Source organism: Triturus cristatus, chromosome 3_2, assembly GCF_964204655.1.
Source record: "Triturus cristatus chromosome 3_2, aTriCri1.1, whole genome shotgun sequence".
In the NCBI taxonomy this organism is placed as follows: Eukaryota; Metazoa; Chordata; class Amphibia; order Caudata; family Salamandridae; genus Triturus; species Triturus cristatus.
This window is the reverse complement of record NC_140584.1, coordinates 898,468,509-898,488,209: the sequence shown is the minus strand read 5'-3', so window position 1 is coordinate 898,488,209 and position 19,701 is coordinate 898,468,509.

Here is a 19,701-nt window from a genome sequence, read left to right as displayed (position 1 = left end):
ACTGGGATCCTGCTAATCAGGACCCCAGTCTATCTGATTTCTCCCCAACATGTATTTACATGTACTTAGGTACACTCCAGATTGAATACTGGGGTACCCTTAAAAATCCATAGTATATGGTACACATGTACCCAGGGCATCTGTACCCCAGAGGTCTCCCATGGGCTGAAGCATGTATTATACCACCCATGAGAGGCCATGCAAAATGGAACTACAGGTCTGCCATTGCAGCCTGTGTAAGTTGGTGCCTGCACCACTTACGATAGATATAGGATTACTATATCTATAGGTCACTACACTTAAAACCTATAAGTCACACCTATAGCAGGCCTTGACAATCCTGAAGGCAGGGTGCTGGGTTTTATGTGAGAGGGTGCCCCTGCATGAGCAGAGCCGGTCTGCAGCCTTCAGAAACCATTCTCCCGGGTTGTCTGTGTCACAGCCAGACATATAGGTAGAGGTGAATTATAACCTCGCTGTAAATGCTATCTTGAAAACGGCTGAAACATAACATGTCGTGTTTGATATCAAACACCTTGGAATTATATCTCCACACTGGTAACCGGTGTAGGAGGTATGATTCCACCCCTCAGAAGCAAGCTTTGTGGGCCCCTGGTCTTCACGGTACCAGCCTTCTCGACCCGTATAGCACAAAATGGATGCTGCCGACCAGAGACACATGTTTGCCCTCCTGCTGCTGAGCCAAGCTCGAGCAGAGGAAGGCCGCACAATAGGCATCCTGTCACAGGGAGGTGTGACCACCTCCTGGACAGGATTTTGTGTATTGGAGCTGGGTGGTTGCACTTCCAAAGTGCCTGAAAGTCTGCACGAGAGGCACATTTGGTGTCCCTGTGCATAGTCCAGCTCATACCAGTTCTGGAACCCATTGACTCCTGCTGTGTCGCGAAACTGGACAAGGACATGGTTGTAACCAACCCCCTGTCCTGGCCCTCCCCTTGGAGGATCCCCTGAATCTGTCCAACCCTCTCCCGTGGGTACGCAAGGTCTTACCTGGCTGTAGGACCCTAGATTCGACACGGACAAGATTCTGAACAAGAAACCACTGACCTTCAACAGTCTGGACACTCTGGACTTCGACTGGGCCCGACTTCGTCTTCCTCTCCGTCCAAAGCATTGTCTGTGCCCATGCACCATACAGGCTTAATGCAGGACCTGTGGAGCATCAAGGACAATTGAAGTATCCCTCTTTGGGGTGAAGGAGTCACTCCCCTGCATTCTCAGGCACTGTAACGCAACTCACCACTCTGCTGATCCTGAGCTCCTGTGGACTCCGAAGGCCTCAGCAACACAGGAGGTAAGTTCCTATGCTCCTTCGGGTTGAGCAGCTCCCATCACCAAGTTTTAGGCTAGTATTATTTGTGGGGACTGCATAACCCGAACCCCTGTGCCCTGCATACATTTGCAAATGCATATGCTTGTTGAATCAGGCTGTCGATAACCCCAACCTCTGCACACATTTCATACCAAGGACTTTGGCCTCTTCACACTCTGTGCCCTGCAAGCTGTTTTTTGGTGAAACTGGTAGAGGTCCCCTCGCGACTCCTGTGCCTTCGGCCTGTGGGGCCATTTAATGGACAATCCAGAATTTCTTGAGCTCCCCTGGTTGCTCCAGGCCTGCCCTGACTCCCCTTGCTGTGCTGAGTCCTCTGGTCCTTGCTGGGCCAGACCGTAACCTTTCTTGACCTTCTTCATGGGTTGCCGTTGTCAAGGCTTGTTGATGCTCCTGTTGGACACCGACCCCTCAGCACTCGACATCCTTTGTGGGACAGCTCGTATCCAGCTCCTGGATGTCCTCGACATCTCCTGGTCCCTGCAGCTGTAGAGTCAAGGTCTCCTTCTTCGCACCTGAGGCACCCGACGTCGGTGGGCATTCGTCTACCGAGCCTCTGGTCACTCTTGAATGACCCAGACTCTGTCCCCTCTGCTTTCAGGTTCCTTCCATCAGGAATCAACCTGTGGATTCCACCGGACACTTTTCTTCTTTCCAGCAGTGGCATTGCTGTGAAGACTTCCATTGAGAACAACGGCGGTCACTGGAGGTCACTGGAGATAGAAAATTTGTTATATATTAATTCCACTTTGTGGCATAAGTATGAGGCAATTTCCTCACAAAAAAATTTACTGATGTTATTACTTTTCGTCTCAGAGTGCTTAGTCAATTTGTTTATGACCAGGAAGAGTTCTTTGGCCGAATTTTTTGAAGCTTCTATTTGCTCAGTGAAAAAAGATGATTTGTTTTGGATAATGGCTACTTTGTGTAATCGGCCATGGCCTTTTTATATATTATTTTATCAGCGGTGCTGTATTTTAGCCTCCAAGCCCTTTCTAGTTTCCTGCAATTTTGTTTTTGGAGCCGCAGAGCATCCGAATACCACGGTGCAGATTTTTTTACTTTATTTCTGTTGGTACCTTTTTTGGGACCGCTTTTGAGATGGCCATGTTTAGCCAATTGGAGTACGCCTCTGAGGCTTCATTTGGGTCTGATTGCAGAGTACATGTGGCTTGTCATAGATGGTGTTCTAAGGTGTCGAAATTGGTTTTGGACCACTGATACGAAGGTAACTGGCTAATGTCACATTCCCTATTTTGAAAGGGAGGCTGGACAGTCAGTTGGAATAGTACCGCTTTATGGTCAGACCATGTGAGGGGCAGAATATCTTTGACCAAAATAGAATTACTGTTAGAAAAAATTGCATCCAACGTATGTCCTCCATTATGAGTAGGCTGATGGACTAGTTGAGGGAGACTAAAGGAATCTCCAAAATAGCTTCTGTATCTTTATCCTCCTTACAGTCTAAGTGGAAATTAAAATCTCCAAGTACTGTATAATCGTTGTCTAGGAGTGTGAGAGAAACAGGGTGTGCTACAGGACAGTGCATGGCCAGGAAGGGTACAGAGACCAGCACGGACTCGTTAATTTTAATTATTGAAGAGCGCAGAGTACAGAAGTGTGCAGAGCCTGGAATGGTACTGCGTTAAAACAAACAAGTAATGGACGGAATGCTGACAATGCAGACATTCTCCCCCAGTCAAGAGATCTGGGTTAAATCCATCGTTCTTTTGCCCACTACACCACCCCAGTTTAGACATGGCCATATGCAAATCAGTCTTGACCCTGTGCCTCATGGGAACAGTCCAGCCCGAACTGCCAAGCCATGTCTTCCCTGGACCGGAATCAAGCATCCTAGGACCGGTTTCTGGCTATCAGCCGTCATCAGCCAGGATAGCTTGACTCCAGTGGCGTAGTGAGCACGGGTCCCACGTCTGGGAATACCCATCCCACTTAGGGCGAAAAGCGTTAAAACAAACAAGTAATGGACGGAATGCTGACAATGCAGACATTCTCCCCCAGTCAAGAGATCTGGGTTAAATCCATCGTTCTTTTGCCCACTACACCACCCCAGTTTAGACATGGCCATATGCAAATCAGTCTTGACCCTGTGCCTCATGGGAACAGTCCAGCCCGAACTGCCAAGCCATGTCTTCCCTGGACCGGAATCAAGCATCCTAGGACCGGTTTCTGGCTATCAGCCGTCATCAGCCAGGATAGCTTGACTCCAGTGGCGTAGTGAGCACGGGTCCCACGTCTGGGAATACCCATCCCACTTAGTGCGAAAAGCGTTAAAACAAACAAGTAATGGACGGAATGCTGACAATGCAGACATTCTCCCCCAGTCAAGAGATCTGGGTTAAATCCATCGTTCTTTTGCCCACTACACCACCCCAGTTTAGACATGGCCATATGCAAATCAGTCTTGACCCTGTGCCTCATGGGAACAGTCCAGCCCGAACTGCCAAGCCATGTCTTCCCTGGACCGGAATCAAGCATCCTAGGACCGGTTTCTGGCTATCAGCCGTCATCAGCCAGGATAGCTTGACTCCAGTGGCGTAGTGAGCACGGGTCCCACGTCTGGGAATACCCATCCCACTTAGGGCGAAAAGCGTTAAAACAAACAAGTAATGGATGGAATGCTGACAATGCAGACATTCTCCCCCAGTCAAGAGATCTGGGTTAAATCCATCGTTCTTTTGCCCACTACACCACCCCAGTTTAGACATGGCCATATGCAAATCAGTCTTGACCCTGTGCCTCATGGGAACAGTCCAGCCCGAACTGCCAAGCCATGTCTTCCCTGGACCGGAATCAAGCATCCTAGGACCGGTTTCTGGCTATCAGCCGTCATCAGCCAGAATAGCTTGACTCCAGTGGCGTAGTGAGCACGGGTCCCACGTCTGGGAATACCCATCCCACTTAGGGCGAAAAGCGTTAAAACAAACAAGTAATGGATGGAATGCTGACAATGCAGACATTCTCCCCCAGTCAAGAGATCTGGGTTAAATCCATTGTTCTTTTGCCCACTACACCACCCCAGTTTAGACATGGCCATATGCAAATCAGTCTTGACCCTGTGCCTCATGGGAACAGTCCAGCCCGAACTGCCAAGCCATGTCTTCCCGGGACCGGAATCAAGCATCCTAGGACCGGTTTCTGGCTATCAGCCGTCATCAGCCAGAATAGCTTGACTCCAGTGGCGTAGTGAGCACGGGTCCCACGTCTGGGAATACCCATCCCACTTAGGGTGAAAAGCGTTAAAACAAACAAGTAATGGACAGAATGCTGACAATGCAGACATTCTCCCCCAGTCAAGAGATCTGGGTTAAATCCATCGTTCTTTTGCCCACTACACCACCCCAGTTTAGACATGGCCATATGCAAATCAGTCTTGACCCTGTGCTTCATGGGAACAGTCCAGCCCGAACTGCCAAGCCATGTCTTCCCTGGACCGGAATCAAGCATCCTAGGACCGGTTTCTGGCTATCAGCCGTCATCAGCCAGGATAGCTTGACTCCAGTGGCGTAGTGAGCACGGGTCCCACGTCTGGGAATACCCATCCCACTTAGGGCGAAAAGCGTTAAAACAAACAAGTAATGGACGGAATGCTGACAATGCAGACATTCTCCCCCAGTCAAGAGATCTGGGTTAAATCCATCGTTCTTTTGCCCACTACACCACCCCAGTTTAGACATGGCCATATGCAAATCAGTCTTGACCCTGTGCCTCATGGGAACAGTCCAGCCCGAACTGCCAAGCCATGTCTTCCCTGGACCGGAATCAAGCATCCTAGGACCGGTTTCTGGCTATCAGCCGTCATCAGCCAGGATAGCTTGACTCCAGTGGCGTAGTGAGCACGGGTCCCACGTCTGGGAATACCCATCCCACTTAGGGCAAAAAGCGGTAAAACAAACAAGTAATGGACGGAATGCTGACAATGCAGACATTCTCCCCAAGTCAAGAGATCTGGGTTAAATCCATCGTTCTTTTGCCCACTACACCACCCCAGTTTAGACATGGCCATATGCAAATCAGTCTTGACCCTGTGCCTCATGGGAACAGTCCAGCCCGAACTGCCAAGCCATGTTTTCCCTGGACCGGAATCAAGCATCCTAGGACCGGTTTCTGGCTATCAGCCATCATCAGCCAGGATAGCTTGACTCCAGTGGCGTAGTGAGCACGGGTCCCACGTCTGGGAATACCCATCCCACTTAGGGCGAAAAGCGTTAAAACAAACAAGTAATGGACGGAATGCTGACAATGCAGACATTCTCCCCCAGTCAAGAGATCTGGGTAAATCCATCGTTCTTTTGCCCACTACACCACCCCAGTTTAGACATGGCCATATGCAAATCAGTCTTGACCCTGTGCCTCATGGGAACAGTCCAGCCCGAACTGCCAAGCCATGTCTTCCCTGGACCGGAATCAAGCATCCTAGGACCGGTTTCTGGCTATCAGCCATCATCAGCCAGGATAGCTTGACTCCAGTGGCGTAGTGAGCACGGGTCCCACGTCTGGGAATACCCATCCCACTTAGGGCGAAAAGCGTTAAAACAAACAAGTAATGGACGGAATGCTGACAATGCAGACATTCTCCCCCAGTCAAGAGATCTGGTCCTAGGATGCTTGTTTCCAGTCCAGGGAGGACCTGGCTTGGCAGTTCGGGCTGGACTGTTCCCATGGGGCACAGGGTCAAGACTGATTTGCATATGGCTGGGTTCAAACTGGAATGGCATGGTGAGCAAAAAAACGATGGATTTAGGCCCAGATCTCTGTACTGGGGTGAATGTATGACATTGTTCTGCATTCTGTCCATCAATTGTTGTTTTTGCATTTGTCACCCCGAGTGGGAAGGGTATGCTCAGACGTGAGTCCCTTGCTCTCCATGCCACTGGAATCAAGCTATCCTGGCTGACGAGGGCTGAAAGCCCGAAACCGGTCCTATGATGCTTGTTTCCAGTCCAGGGAGGACCTGGCTTGGCAGTTCGGGCTGGACTGTTCCCATGGGGCACAGGGTCAAGACTGATTTGCATATGGCTGGGTTCAAACTGGAATGGCATGGTGAGCAAAAAAACGATGGATTTAGGCCCAGATCTCTGTACTGGGGTGAATGTATGACATTGTTCTGCATTCTGTCCATCAATTGTTGTTTTTGCATTTGTCACCCCGAGTGGGAAGGGTATGCTCAGACGTGAGTCCCTTGCTCTCCATGCCACTGGAATCAAGCTATCCTGGCTGACGAGGGCTGAAAGCCCGAAACCGGTCCTAGGATGCTTGTTTCCAGTCCAGGGAGGACCTGGCTTGGCAGTTCGGGCTGGACTGTTCCCATGGGGCACAGGGTCAAGACTGATTTGCATATGGCTGGGTTCAAACTGGAATGGCATGGTGAGCAAAAAAACAATGGATTTAGGCCCAGATCTCTGTACTGGGGTGAATGTATGACATTGTTCTGCATTCTGTCCATCAATTGTTGTTTTTGCATTTGTCACCCCGAGTGGGAAGGGTATGCTCAGACGTGAGTCCCTTGCTCTCCATGCCACTGGAATCAAGCTATCCTGGCTGACGAGGGCTGAAAGCCCGAAACCGGTCCTAGGATGCTTGTTTCCAGTCCAGGGAGGACCTGGCTTGGCAGTTCGGGCTGGACTGTTCCCATGGGGCACAGGGTCAAGACTGATTTGCATATGGCTGGGTTCAAACTGGAATGGCATGGTGAGCAAAAAAACGATGGATTTAGGCCCAGATCTCTGTACTGGGGTGAATGTATCACATTGTTCTGCATTCTGTCCATCAATTGTTGTTTTTGCATTTGTCACCCCGAGTGGGAAGGGTATGCTCAGACGTGAGTCCCTTGCTCTCCATGCCACTGGAATCAAGCTATCCTGGCTGACGAGGGCTGAAAGCCCGAAACCGGTCCTAGGATGCTTGTTTCCAGTCCAGGGAGGACCTGGCTTGGCAGTTCGGGCTGGACTGTTCCCATGGGGCACAGGGTCAAGACTGATTTGCATATGGCTGGGTTCAAACTGGAATGGCATGGTGAGGAAAAAAACGATGGATTTAGGCCCAGATCTCTGTACTGGGGTGAATGTATGACATTGTTCTGCATTCTGTCCATCAATTGTTGTTTTTGGAATGGTACTGCGGCAGCTAAGTCTTCCTCTGTACTGATGGGAGCAGGGCCTGCTAGTGTGCTGGGGTAACAAAACATGGTCCGGAAGTGAGATAAGCATAGCCTATGAGAGTACCAATGGAAGGGGAACAAGGCCTGGTAGAGTACCGAGGAGAAAAAGGCCTGATAGGGAACCGAAGGGAAGAGGCCTTGCATAGTATGAGGGTGAACAATGTTTGCTGTAGAACTGAAGGGAGAGTGGCCTTGTAGGGTACCAAAGACGCACAATGCCCAACAGAGTACCGAAGACTATGGACAGGCATGGTACCAAAGGGAGGAGGGCGTGGTATGGAACAGAAGTGAGTAGGACCTGGGAGAGTACCTAGAAGAGCTAGGCAGGTAACGCCCTTGTATGGTATCAAAGGGAACAGGGGCTGGTAAACTACCGTGAAGTGCAAGGCTTGGTATGGAACCAAGGGGGAGCAGGGCCTGAATACCCTTCTACGATCCCATTGTCCACTGTAAAGAATTGTTATCTCAGAGAGATGACAACTCTCCTGAAACATGGAAGGGAGAGACGAACGGAAGCGACCTCTTCCCAATATTTCCTATTACCTCCCTCACCATCACAAAGTCGGAGAGCAGTGCTGAGGTGAGTAGATGCCTTGAGCTTGGCGTGACTGAGGTAGAGCTTGCACTAGAATAGCAACTAGTAGGCTGCAAGGGGCCCCAGCACCAGGGGCCTTAGTGGCAGGCACTGATTAGGCCCTCATACCCGATGCTGCTGAGGGGATCCCGTCCCAGACATGCCAACTCACAATGCCAACGTGTGACGCACAATATCGGCTCCGATTACCCAGTAAAGAGCCGATGTCACATAGTGGCAGGGAAACAAGCTGAAAACCACTGTCAAGATTGGATTTCCAGCTCGTTTTCAGAGGCTTTGAGCTGCTGACGTCCATTAAGAGGGTGTGACAACATCAACGGACATAGGCACCAGCCTCAGTAAGCCTTTATTTTGTTGTTGGAGGAGGGTGTTTGGGGGCATGGTGGGGGCAAAAGTGCCTTGTAGGTACTTCTTAGCATGAGGCCCACCCCCTCCTAGGCCCGGCCCCTCCTCACACAGTGAGATTTATGTTCAAGTTGGCAGGTCTACTGTCCACCCGGCACAGAATCAGTCACAGGATGGTCTGTGCAGCCAGTAGCGCCCAGGCCCCCATTGGAACCACTACCATGTACCACAATGGCCTTGCGGCCCCTCTTGTGGTATCTTGGGCTCACATGCAGGAGCTGGTGATTCTGGCTCCATTGCCGGCAGCTCCAGGACCATCTGGTCCGAATCACAGATGTCGGACAACCTTCTTTCGATATCTTCGTAAACATTTGATGATAGATTTTATACCTACAGTAGTATGTGTATAGACCCATCCAGGTGTGGTGTGTCAATACTAGGGGGTTGGCTGTATCCCTACAGAAGCTTGTGACAGTCTGTGTACCATCAGTAGTAAGTAGCTTGACCTACTCTGGCATAGTGCATTACTACCCAGGGGATGGGACATGCCCATACAATAGTATGCATTTGGGCCCATCCTGGTGTGGTAATTTGCTAACTAGGAGATAGGCTGTATACCGAGAGGTGTAGATGTATGGGGACCCCCTGGTGAGGTGTTGCCCCAGGTGTGGTGTATTGCTACCCATACAACTGGGTCAGAGCTTGTTAGCACACAGGCCTTTAACCTTCCGCCCTTTGCCTGGACGCCTTATGAGGGGAGGAAAGTTTAGAAGAGCTGGGGTAGGAGCCTAGGAGGGAGTGCGGCCAAACAGTAGCTTGGAAAACCTAGATCAATAACAGGGCAGAAGGATGGAAAGCAGAAAGGAGAGCAGAGGACCCTGTCTCCAGGGACACAATAATTCTTTTAAAAAAAGAAAATACAACTACATGTGGAGAGTGGGCTAGAATAAGACAACCAAACGAAATCCAAGCCTAAAAAACACACAGAGAAGTGTGCAGCAATTTACAATGACATTATAAACTACTGGGGAAAACTGCAGTGCCCCGAACAATTTTCAAAGTCCAATTAAGTACAAAATATACCTTACTTATGAAAAGAAAATCCTTTTTGGTGCCTCAAAACAGCTAGTACCGACTTAAGGCCGCAACCTCCAGGCTCGATGCACCAGTTCAAGACTATTCCACCCCCGAGACATCCCTGAAAATCATACGGTTTCTCAGACTCCGTGCATTAATACCGCGGGACAGGCTGTACTCATTATGCTGGCTGCTTAAAATGCATATTCATTTCACCTCTTTAAATGCATCTGCCGAACTCCTTATGTAGTCCAGGCTGGGGGCTGGCATCAGTGTTCTGGAGTGGATGAGGGCGAGGCAGCCACAATCAAAGTACAGGCAGGCCCAGTGGGTGGGTCTCTCCCCGAGAGGACTTTGGCGGCGCCATCCAGTCCTGCCTTTTTCTCCAGTCTCAGCTTACACCGAGTTCTGCTTCGGATCTGGGGCCCAGTTAACAGAGACCCCTCGCTCCAACACTCAGGGTTATTTATTTTGTCCCTGTTCAGGCCCACACTCCCTAATATTAACATGATGTGCAATGGGTAAACGACGTTTACAACGAAACTTTTTTTCCCGCAGGGAATCACCATGCGGTCGTTACAACGACCGCGTTGTGATTCCGCAAACCATTACTCCGCAAGTCGTGGAAGGGGGGGGAAGGTGTTGGATTTAAAATCCAACACCTTCCCTACTGTCCGCACAGACTGGAGTTGGAATAGTAAATTATACTATTCCAACATCCAGCGCCCCCCCTGGCTTGCGGAGTAATGGTATGCGGGATCACCACGCGGTCGTTGTAACGATCGCGTTGTGATTCCCTGCGGAAGAAAAGAATGCGGGATAAGGAGGCATATTCTTTGCAATGTATTGTACTTTCAGCTGTGTGGAAAGTACAGAGGCTTTCAGTTTTGTGTTCTCTCCCACCGTCAGCCCTTCTGTGGCAGTCGCACTGCCATCGGACCCTGCCTCACCGCCCGCCGCATTTTGATGGCGCGTGGATGGTTGGCAGTCAGAGAGACCGGCCACCTTGGATCTGAGCCCGTCTGACCGTAGGAGGGAACCGCAATCCCTACAGTGGTGGCACTGCCGTAGGGATTAAGATGTCCCTTCCCGCTAGCCATTTCATGGCGGTTTACTAACCATGAAAAGGCAGGTGGAAAGGGACGTAGCGGGCCCCCTTCCCACTGGCCCTCAGACATGGGACCGCTCCTACGGTGCCCCCCTACATATCCCTGTAACATGTGGTGCCTGCCACATAGTGCCGGGACTTGCAAAATGTGTATTTTTTGTACTGCAGTGCAATAAAAAAAATACACTTTGCGACCACCTTGAAGGGGGTTGCATTGTAATTCCCAAGGCAGGACCGCCGACAGCAAGTCGGGAGGTACCATTCCCGATATGATGGCGGTCGGATGAAAGTCTGACATCCATCATAATGAGGCCCTGTGTTCAGGGCCGGTCTTTTCTCTATAGCACACTGGACAAATGCAGAATTATGCCCTTCCTTATCATCTACGCCAAATTGGAGGTGGCGACCCTTGGGAGAAAGAAGGAACAGGTGGAGAAAGGGAAACTGATGGAAAATAAGGTACTGTAGGAAGAGAACAAAAAAGATTTATAGAGAGGCCAGAAGACAACGAGAAGATGATTGTGATTAAAAGTAATTTGGTAGGTAAGCTCCATGCACCCATCTGAACCAAGGCCCCCTGGGCTGGGCCCGGCTCTCCCATGCCTAAAGCCGGCCCTGGGTGTACCTTTGCTTTGATTGGTATTTCACTGTAACTACTTAAAACTTCATGTAAGCACCACCTGATAAAAGGAATGTTTGTATGTGGGTGTTCTGAACACACACAAAGCACACACGCAGTTTCTCTCTCGCTCTTTGTTACTCTCTTTTGTATCTCTCCTCACCGTTATAATGTTGTACTTACTCTTGGAAAGCTATGTATAAAGAAAGTGCTTGCACTATGGACTGGGGGATGTTATGTAATACTGATTATATTTTAGCACTTTATGCCGCCTTGAGTCACCTCGAAGCATTGATTCCTTTTATGCTTTATACTGGAGACTAATGTGTATGGTGTTTGCACCATGTACTGAGCGTGTACTCACACACAAACATACTTACGCTCTCTCTCTCTCTCTCTCTCTTTCTCTCTCTTATGATGTACTTGTACTGTGGATTCAGGAATGACACACAGTGCGTGCCCTGTGTATTAGGGGGTATCGGGGGCGGGTTTTAAAAATAATGCTGCCACCTCAGCCTCTCCGCTGCTCCCTACAGTCTTCCTGGTCACCATGTGGCGATCCTGAGTGGTATGCTCTGGCTCCCCTCCTCATCTACTCTCGTCTACCCAGGGGTGGTGAGCGATATATATAAGATGATATTTCATTCTCGCTACCAGCTATGGGGCTAGGGGTGGCTTCTGGCTGCTTACTGGCCATTTTATCTCTTGCTTCTTTGATTGCTTGCCTGCCCGGGATAATGGTGGGATTGTTTGGAGAGGGGGAGCTCATACTACAATAGCACCCCTCGACCTTGCAGCTAGTGCTAATATCTAGGACAAGTGTCTCCCCCAGGCGATCATGAGCTACCAGTAGCTTGCAGAAAGCTTCAGAGTAGCTCCCAGCCTTGAGTTCCTTTTTATCTAAGAACTGCAATAAATAAGTGTTGCGTTTTCCTTTTAAAGTTAAGGAAAGGCTACATGTCTTTTATAATATTATCAGAATAGCAGAGCCTCATAATGAGCAGTGCTCCACTTGGATGTATGGACCATCTGGGTCACAGAGGTTCAAAACTGAAGCATTGAGGTATTTAACTCTTAAATAAAGGTTGTTCTCAACTCAATATTGGAGCATGAGAGCAAAATGATAATGATGAATTATTTTAAATGAGAGAAAATTCAAATGAATAGTTAACTTAGGGGCATATTATCAAGACAGGCGATAAAATTATCGCCGCTTTAGCGGCAGAAAACTGCCGCTAAAACGGCGATAATGGGCTTGATAATATGCTCTATGGAATTCCAATTGAAGCTCAGGTTAGCTGTCCTTCACATCCAACATGGGCTTCAATTGGAATTCTATGGAGCATATTATCAAGCCCATTATCGCCGTTTTAGCGGCAGTTTTCTGCCGCTAAAGCGGCGATAATGTTATCGCCTGTCTTGATAATATGCCCCTAAGTGATTAAGTTAACTCTTCATTTTAATTTTCCCCCTTTTCATAGTGTTACATTTCCAAAAAGCAGGCCTCTCTCTCCCAGTGACTGGTAGACACAGCCATATTTATAACAGAATAATACAGTCATTTTCTTTTAAAGGAGAAAAATTTAAAATGAAGAAAATGTTTGTACAAAACATTGTCTTAAAGTTTTTCTCTATGTGAATGTAAGCAAATTACATCCTAATGTTTTATGAAGCATGTTTCTTTACTTTAAATTCCTTCACATTTAAACTAATGACTGTATTGTCCTGTTATAAACATGGTACTATGTCTACAGGCTAGTGCGAGTAGTTTGCCTTTTGTTTGAAGACACTTTGACATGTGAGAAAATTAAAATGATGAGTTTTATGCAATGCATATAAACATAAAGTTAACTCTTCAGTTGAATTTTCTCCAATTTCAAAGTGTCACATTTACACACAGGAGGCATCTTGCTCCCAGTGGCTGGTGGCCACGTTGCCATATTTATAATTGAAAAATACAGCCATTTATTTTTTAGGTTTAAATCTTTTTATTAATTTCATTCATTTGTTCATTTAGAAGACATAACAAGATACAGTGAGTAATACATAGCCCCATTTGGGGTCCAGAGGTGTTTGCAGTGCTAAATAGCGCATCATAAAAAGAACAAGAAACAACAACCCTACTTTCCTCCTCGCCCACCCTGGATTCCCCCGCCCCTATTCCGTCAGCCTCAAGCGAAGAGGAGCGTAAATGGCGCAAGGTATTTCAGTGTGTTGGAGGTTGGGCTGGGTCGTGCAGCAGCGCGGTGAGTCGTAGCAGTCACAGGTATTTGGGGCAAGTTAGTTTGTTAGTTTAGAATTCAGAGCATGGCAGGGCTACAAAAGGATGCCACAATTCAGCAAAGGTAGCCCCATCCCCCTGGAGTGAAAAAGAGATGCATTCTATGCCTAGCACATACCATAGCCTGTGCACGCAACCCTGTAGCATGGAGACTCTGTTCGTACTCCAATGGGACAGTATGTTCTGTAGTGCCACTCCCAAAGCTATTCCCATCTGCCTATCCTTGCAGGACTTGAGAGGAAATGTGAGTCTATCAGGCAAGCCCAGGATGACATATACCTGGAAGCGTAGTATGGTAGTGTCGAAGTGTTTTGTCGATCTCGTCTAAAATCTGTTCCCAGTACTTCCTGAGGGTGAAGCATTCCCATAGCAGGTGAATCAGGGTGCCCTCTGCCCCGCATCCCCTCCAGCCTCCCGAGGAGCTGCTGGGGTCGCTTCTGTGCAGTCTAGGAGGGGTGAGATACCAGTACGTCGTTATCTTAGTGGCACACTCTATACTAGAGATATTGACGCCGAATGTCTGACCCTGTAAAGTTATACCCCCATTCCTTCAGAGATAGTGTCCTCCCCAGTTCCATCTCTTCTGACCTGCAGATTTGGTTGCCTGTTCCGGGGGCCGTAGCATATGATAAACCTCTGTAACACGCTGTTTATTTGACTGCTAAGGGGTGAGCCTTCTCTACGCTCCTTGGCGCATCTGGGGATGCATTATCCAGTGGCGTATCTGCTGGTAATGGTATTGTTTGGTTTCGGGCATTGCAAAGTCAGATCAGAAGTCTTCGAAAGACAGGGGGCCCCCAGTATCAAAAAGTGACCTATTGATCTGTGCCCCTCCCCGGCCCGGTTTCTAAAAACTACCAGGTCGAGGCCCGGGGTAAAGTCAGGGTTATTGGTTATGGGGGTGAGTGGCGATGCAAAAGTAGTGAGGCCGCTGTGTGTAGCTGTTGCGTCCCAAGCCTTTAAGGTGGCCCGTGTGATCGGCGATCCATATAGCCTAGGGAGGCAAGAGGCTTTCGGGAGGGAAGGAATCTTCCGGAGGGACTGGCCAGCCCATGCTTGCTCCATGAATAGCCAGTGTTACTCGGATTCCTTCTGAGACCACTCTAACAAGGGTCGTAGCTTAGTAGCCTTATAATAGCGATCCAGATTGGGATCCCCAGGCCCCCTTCACCGGGGTGTCTAAAGCTCATGTCTTTACTCGTCCTTGGTTTCTTATCCACCCAGACAAAGGAAAGGAACTAATTTTGCAACTGTTACAGCATGCCTGGGGGAGGGTTCTATGGGCAATGTCTGAAAAAGGTATAGGATTCTGGGGAGAACGCTCATTTTAAGGGCTGCCACCCAGCCCAACCAGGAAAGGCCAAACTGTCGCCAGCGGAGCAAGTCTTGTCGGATCTGTTTTAACAGATGAGAATAGTTTAAGGAAACTGTTTCTTTAGTGGATACCGTCAATTTGATGCCTAGGTAAGGTAAGGCTTTCTGATCCCACCGATGGGGCAAGCCTGTTTAAGTATGGCAATAGTAGGCGGCTGTGAAGAGAACCCCAGGGCTTGTGATTTTGACAAGTTGACTCGAATTCCTGATGCGGCCGCGAACGTCTCTAGTTCAGTGGGGAAGGCCGGTATCGACGTCGCAGAGGCCTCAAGCGAAGCGAATATGTCTCCCGTGTACACGCTAATGGTATGCCGCTCTCCCCAAAGTGGACCCCTATAATCTCTTGGTTCTCCCACACCCTCTGTGCTAGCGGCTCCATATATAGGGCAAAAAACAGTGGGGATAGCGGACAGCCCTGTCTATTTCCTCTTGTTAGCAGGAAGGTTTCTGACGTAAATCCATTTACTCGGACAGTAGCAGAAAGATGGCTATAGCTGCTGGACACCCACCTGTGGAAGCGGCTCCCTACCCCGTTGGACTCTCCCCTCCGGTCAGAGCAGCTCTTGAGCCCAAGCTCGGACCTCCGTGGAAGTGGTCCGCAGGGGTGGCCCTTGTGCCGTGGATCCGGCCAGGATGGAGTCCACCCAACTAGGGGCCAAGCACAGACGCCTCCGCTAGTTCGCCTTAGTGTTGAGGGGCTCCTCACAGCATGAGGGTGATTGGCAATTGATCCAGGCTTCGGAGTCCACGTGCGCCCTGGCTCTATCCCTCTAAGTTGCCCCAGATACTTGTAAGAAGGCACGCAGAGGAGGGGTGGTATCTTCTCGCCTTCGGTGCTTCCCAATGACCTGGGCCCCGGGTGGGTCGCGGGGGGAGGCCTCACACTCACCAAGGTAACAGCAGCTAGGTCACCTCTGTGATAGTTTCTCCTGCCCCTGTGATTCAGCCGCTCTCCTCCTCACTCTGTCTTTTGGCCTGGGCTGATGTCTCTGCAAAGCCTGCTTCCGCGGCGTAAAATCAGACAGTCGGGGCCACAGATGTGCGGGACCCGCTTAGGCCTCTGCAGCCGAGGCCTCAAATGTGCACCTGTGTCCAGGTGTCTCCGCTTCAGGGGCCGACCAGCAAGGCCTCCCACCGGGTGCGGCCAATCTGCCGCTCAGTCCCCTGTTTCCTTAGCAGTCCCCCCTCTGGGCTCGGGCCGCTGCCCGCAGTGCCGATGGCCGCACCCAGCCGGCCTCTCCGGCGTCCTCCAGTCGGAGACCTCACCTCACAGGACCGCTCCTTGTATGTTGCAGGCAGCGGAGATTGCTGGTGGGCAAGACCCGCCGAAGCCCTTACAGCCAGGAACTCACGTAGACCCACGCGGTCCGGCTCCACCACCACCGGGCCCATGTAGAAAGGTCCCGCTCTGGGTGCGGCCGGTATTGCTGCTCGTTGTATGGTTTTGGCAACAGCTCCCACCTCAGGGCCTAGGGGCCGCCGACCTCAGCGCCAATGGCAGTACCGCACCGGCCTCTCCGGACGACCTCCAGCCGGCTGTCTCCTCACCTGAATCTGCTCCGTGCAGCCTCAGTATCGCCCACCAATTCCGGAGTTTTTTGCTCTCCGGGGCAACCCCGTCGCTGGAGCGGCCCCAAGGGAAGGTTCGGCAGGCTCTGAAGCCCCCTCCCCCATCTCCAAATCTGTTGAGCTATGCCGGGCAGGAAGAGAGAGCCAACGAAATGCTCTCTACCAGGTCGCCATCTTGGCCACACCCCCAGCCATTTATTTTTGATGAGAGAAATTTTAAGTGCAGAAAAATGTTCCATCATGTGCAGAAATTTTTTCCCTCTTTTATGAACATTTTGCAGAACATTTTTCTGCACTTTAAATTTCTCCCGTTTAAAAAGAAATGGCTGCATGCGTGTGTTGTACATGTAACAGTGCCACATATGGCGAAAGGTATGTCCTGGGCCACAAGTACATAAGACACAGACTCTCAGTCACCCATACACATAAATCCCATTCATCCATACACATGTTCCTACATACCCACAGAGCATGCACTCACTGACACACATGACAGCCGTACCATAGTACCCCTAGTCACTTTATTTTGTGCAAACCATAGTATCAGGCTCCATGGACATTAGGTTTGAAGTCAATGAAGCTGAGCAAAGGGGTGTCTGGTAATAATGCGCGAGCTCCTTGGATTTCAGCAGCTCACAATGATTTACAATGTTCAGAAGTAGCTCTCATTACAGGAAAGGCTGGAGACCCCTGATCTAGAAGTTCAGCTCTATTTCCACCCTCCACCCTAAGCACGGGAGTGCAGTCACCAATGGCCATCTGTGTGTTTTCAGCTCAGGTTGGCAGCGCCTTGTTTGTGTGCACAGATACCTGTGTGCACAGCCTGCCCGCGCTGCCCTTTGCACAGACCCTCGTGTGAGTCGGGGTCGTCACCCAGCTGGCAGCCGGGTGTGAACAGCCTTCCAGCCCTGCCCTCCGCCTGGCTCGTGGATATATAACTGCTAGCAGACGTCACGCTCTTGCCCCGGGTGTGGCAACCGGTCATCCCCGCCCTAACACCTTGATGTCACTCTATATCTGTGTTGCTTGCGTCCGTGGCGGTTTCTGGCTAGCCGTTCTTCCCTGTCCTGTGTGCGGCACCTGGCGGGACACTGTCTCTGCGTTTTCCACCCTCCCTGTCTCGACCACCAGCCACCCCTGTCCTATGGCTGCCTCCTGTGTGACTGCATCTGTGCTTGCATCCCTACCTGTCTAACCCTATATAAGTGTCTGCGTCCCTGCCTGTCTGTGAGCAGCCTCTCACCCTGCCCTGTCTTCCTGGTGTAACTGTGTATCTGTGCTTGCAGCTCTGCCCATCTGCGAACAGCCTCTCACCCTGCCCGGTCTCCTGGTGTAACCCTTTATCTGTGATTGCACTTCTGCCTGTTTCCGAAAAGTCTGTCATCCCTGTCCTGTCTCCTGGTGTGACCAGTATATGTGCTTACATCTCTGCCTGTCTCTGAATAGCCTCTCATCCTGTCCTATCTCCTTGCATGACACTGCATCTCTGCTTATAACCCTGGTGTGACCCTGTATATGTGCTTACAGTCCTACTGTCTGCGAGGAGCCTGTCATCCTACCCTGTCTCCTGGTGTGCCTGTATCTGTGCTTGCAGCCCTGTCTATCTCTGAGCTGCCCCTCATCCCTGCCCTGTGTCCTGGTTGTAACCGTGTATATCTGTGCTTGCAGCTCTGCCTGTCTCTGAGGTGCTGTTCCTCCCTGCGCCCAGCACATTGTGACCCTGCCTCTATTTGCAGCCCTGCCTATCTCCGAGCAGCCTCTCGCCTTCCCGTGTCTCCTGGTGTGACCCTGTATCTGTATTTGCAGTCCTACCTGTCTCCGAGCAGTCTCTGTTGTGTCTCGTGGTGTGACCCTGTCTCTAATTGCCATCCTGCCTGTCTCTGAGCACCCCTGCCCTGTCTCCTGGTGTGACCCTGTATCTGTATTTGCAGTCCTGCCTGTCTCCGAGCAGTCTCTGACCTGTCTCCTGGTGTGACACTGTATCTGTATTTGCAGCCCTGCCTGTCTCCGAGCAGTCTCTGCCGTCTCTCGTGGTGTGACCCTGTATCTGTATTTGCAGTCCTGCCTGTCTCCCAGCAGTCTTTGTCGTGTCTCCTGGTGTGACCCTGCATCTGTATTTGCAGCCCTGCCTGTCTCCGAGCAGTCTCTGCCGTGTCTCCTGGTGTGACACTGTATCTGTATTTGCAGCCCTGCCTGTCTCCGAGCAGTCTCTGCCATCTCTCGTGGTGTGACCCTGTATCTGTATTTGCAGTCCTGCCTGTCTCCGAGCAGTCTCTGTCGTGTCTCCTGGTGTGACCCTGTATCTGTATTTGCAGCCCTGCCTGTCTCCGAGCAGTCTCTGTCGTGTCTCCTGGTGTGACCCTGCATCTGTATTTGCAGTTCTGCCTGTCTCCGAGCAGTCTCTGTCATGTCTCCTGGTGTGACCCTGTATCTGTATTTGCAGTTCTGTCTGTCTCCGAGCAGTCTCTGTCATGTCTCCTGGTGTGACCCTGTATCTGTATTTGCAGCCCTGCCTGTCTTAGTGTCTCCGAGCAGTCTCTGCCGTGTCTCCTGGTGTGACCATGTATCTGTATTTGCAGCCCTGCCTGTCTCCGAGCAGTCTCTGCCGTGTCTCCTAGTGTGACCCTGCATCTGTATTTGCAGTTCTGTCTGTCTCCGAGCAGTCTCTGTCATGTCTCCTGGTGTGACCCTGTATCTGTATTTGCAGCCCTGCCTGTCTTAGTGTCTCCGAGCAGTCTCTGCCGTGTCTCCTGGTGTGACCCTGTATCTGTATTTGCAGCCCTGCCTGTCTCCGAGCAGTCTCTGCCGTGTCCCGTGGTGTGACCCTGTATTTGTATTTGCAGTCCTGCCTGTCTCCGAGCAGTCTCTGTAGTATCTCCTGGTGTGACCCTGTATCTGTATTTGCAGCCCTGCCTGTCTTTGGGCAGTCTCTGCCGTGTCTCCTGGTGTGACCCTGTATCTTTATTTGCAGTCCTGTCTGTCTCCGAGCAGTCTCTGCCGTGTCTCCTGGTGTGACCCTGTATCTGTATTTGCAGTCCTGCCTGTCTCCGAGCAGTCTCTGCCGTCTCTCGTGGTGTGACCCTGTATCTGTATTTGCAGTCCTGCCTGTCTCCGAGCAGTCTCTGTCGTGTCTCCTGGTGTGACCCTGTATCTGTATTTGCAGCCCTGCCTGTCTCCGAGCAGTCTCTGCCGTGTCTCCTG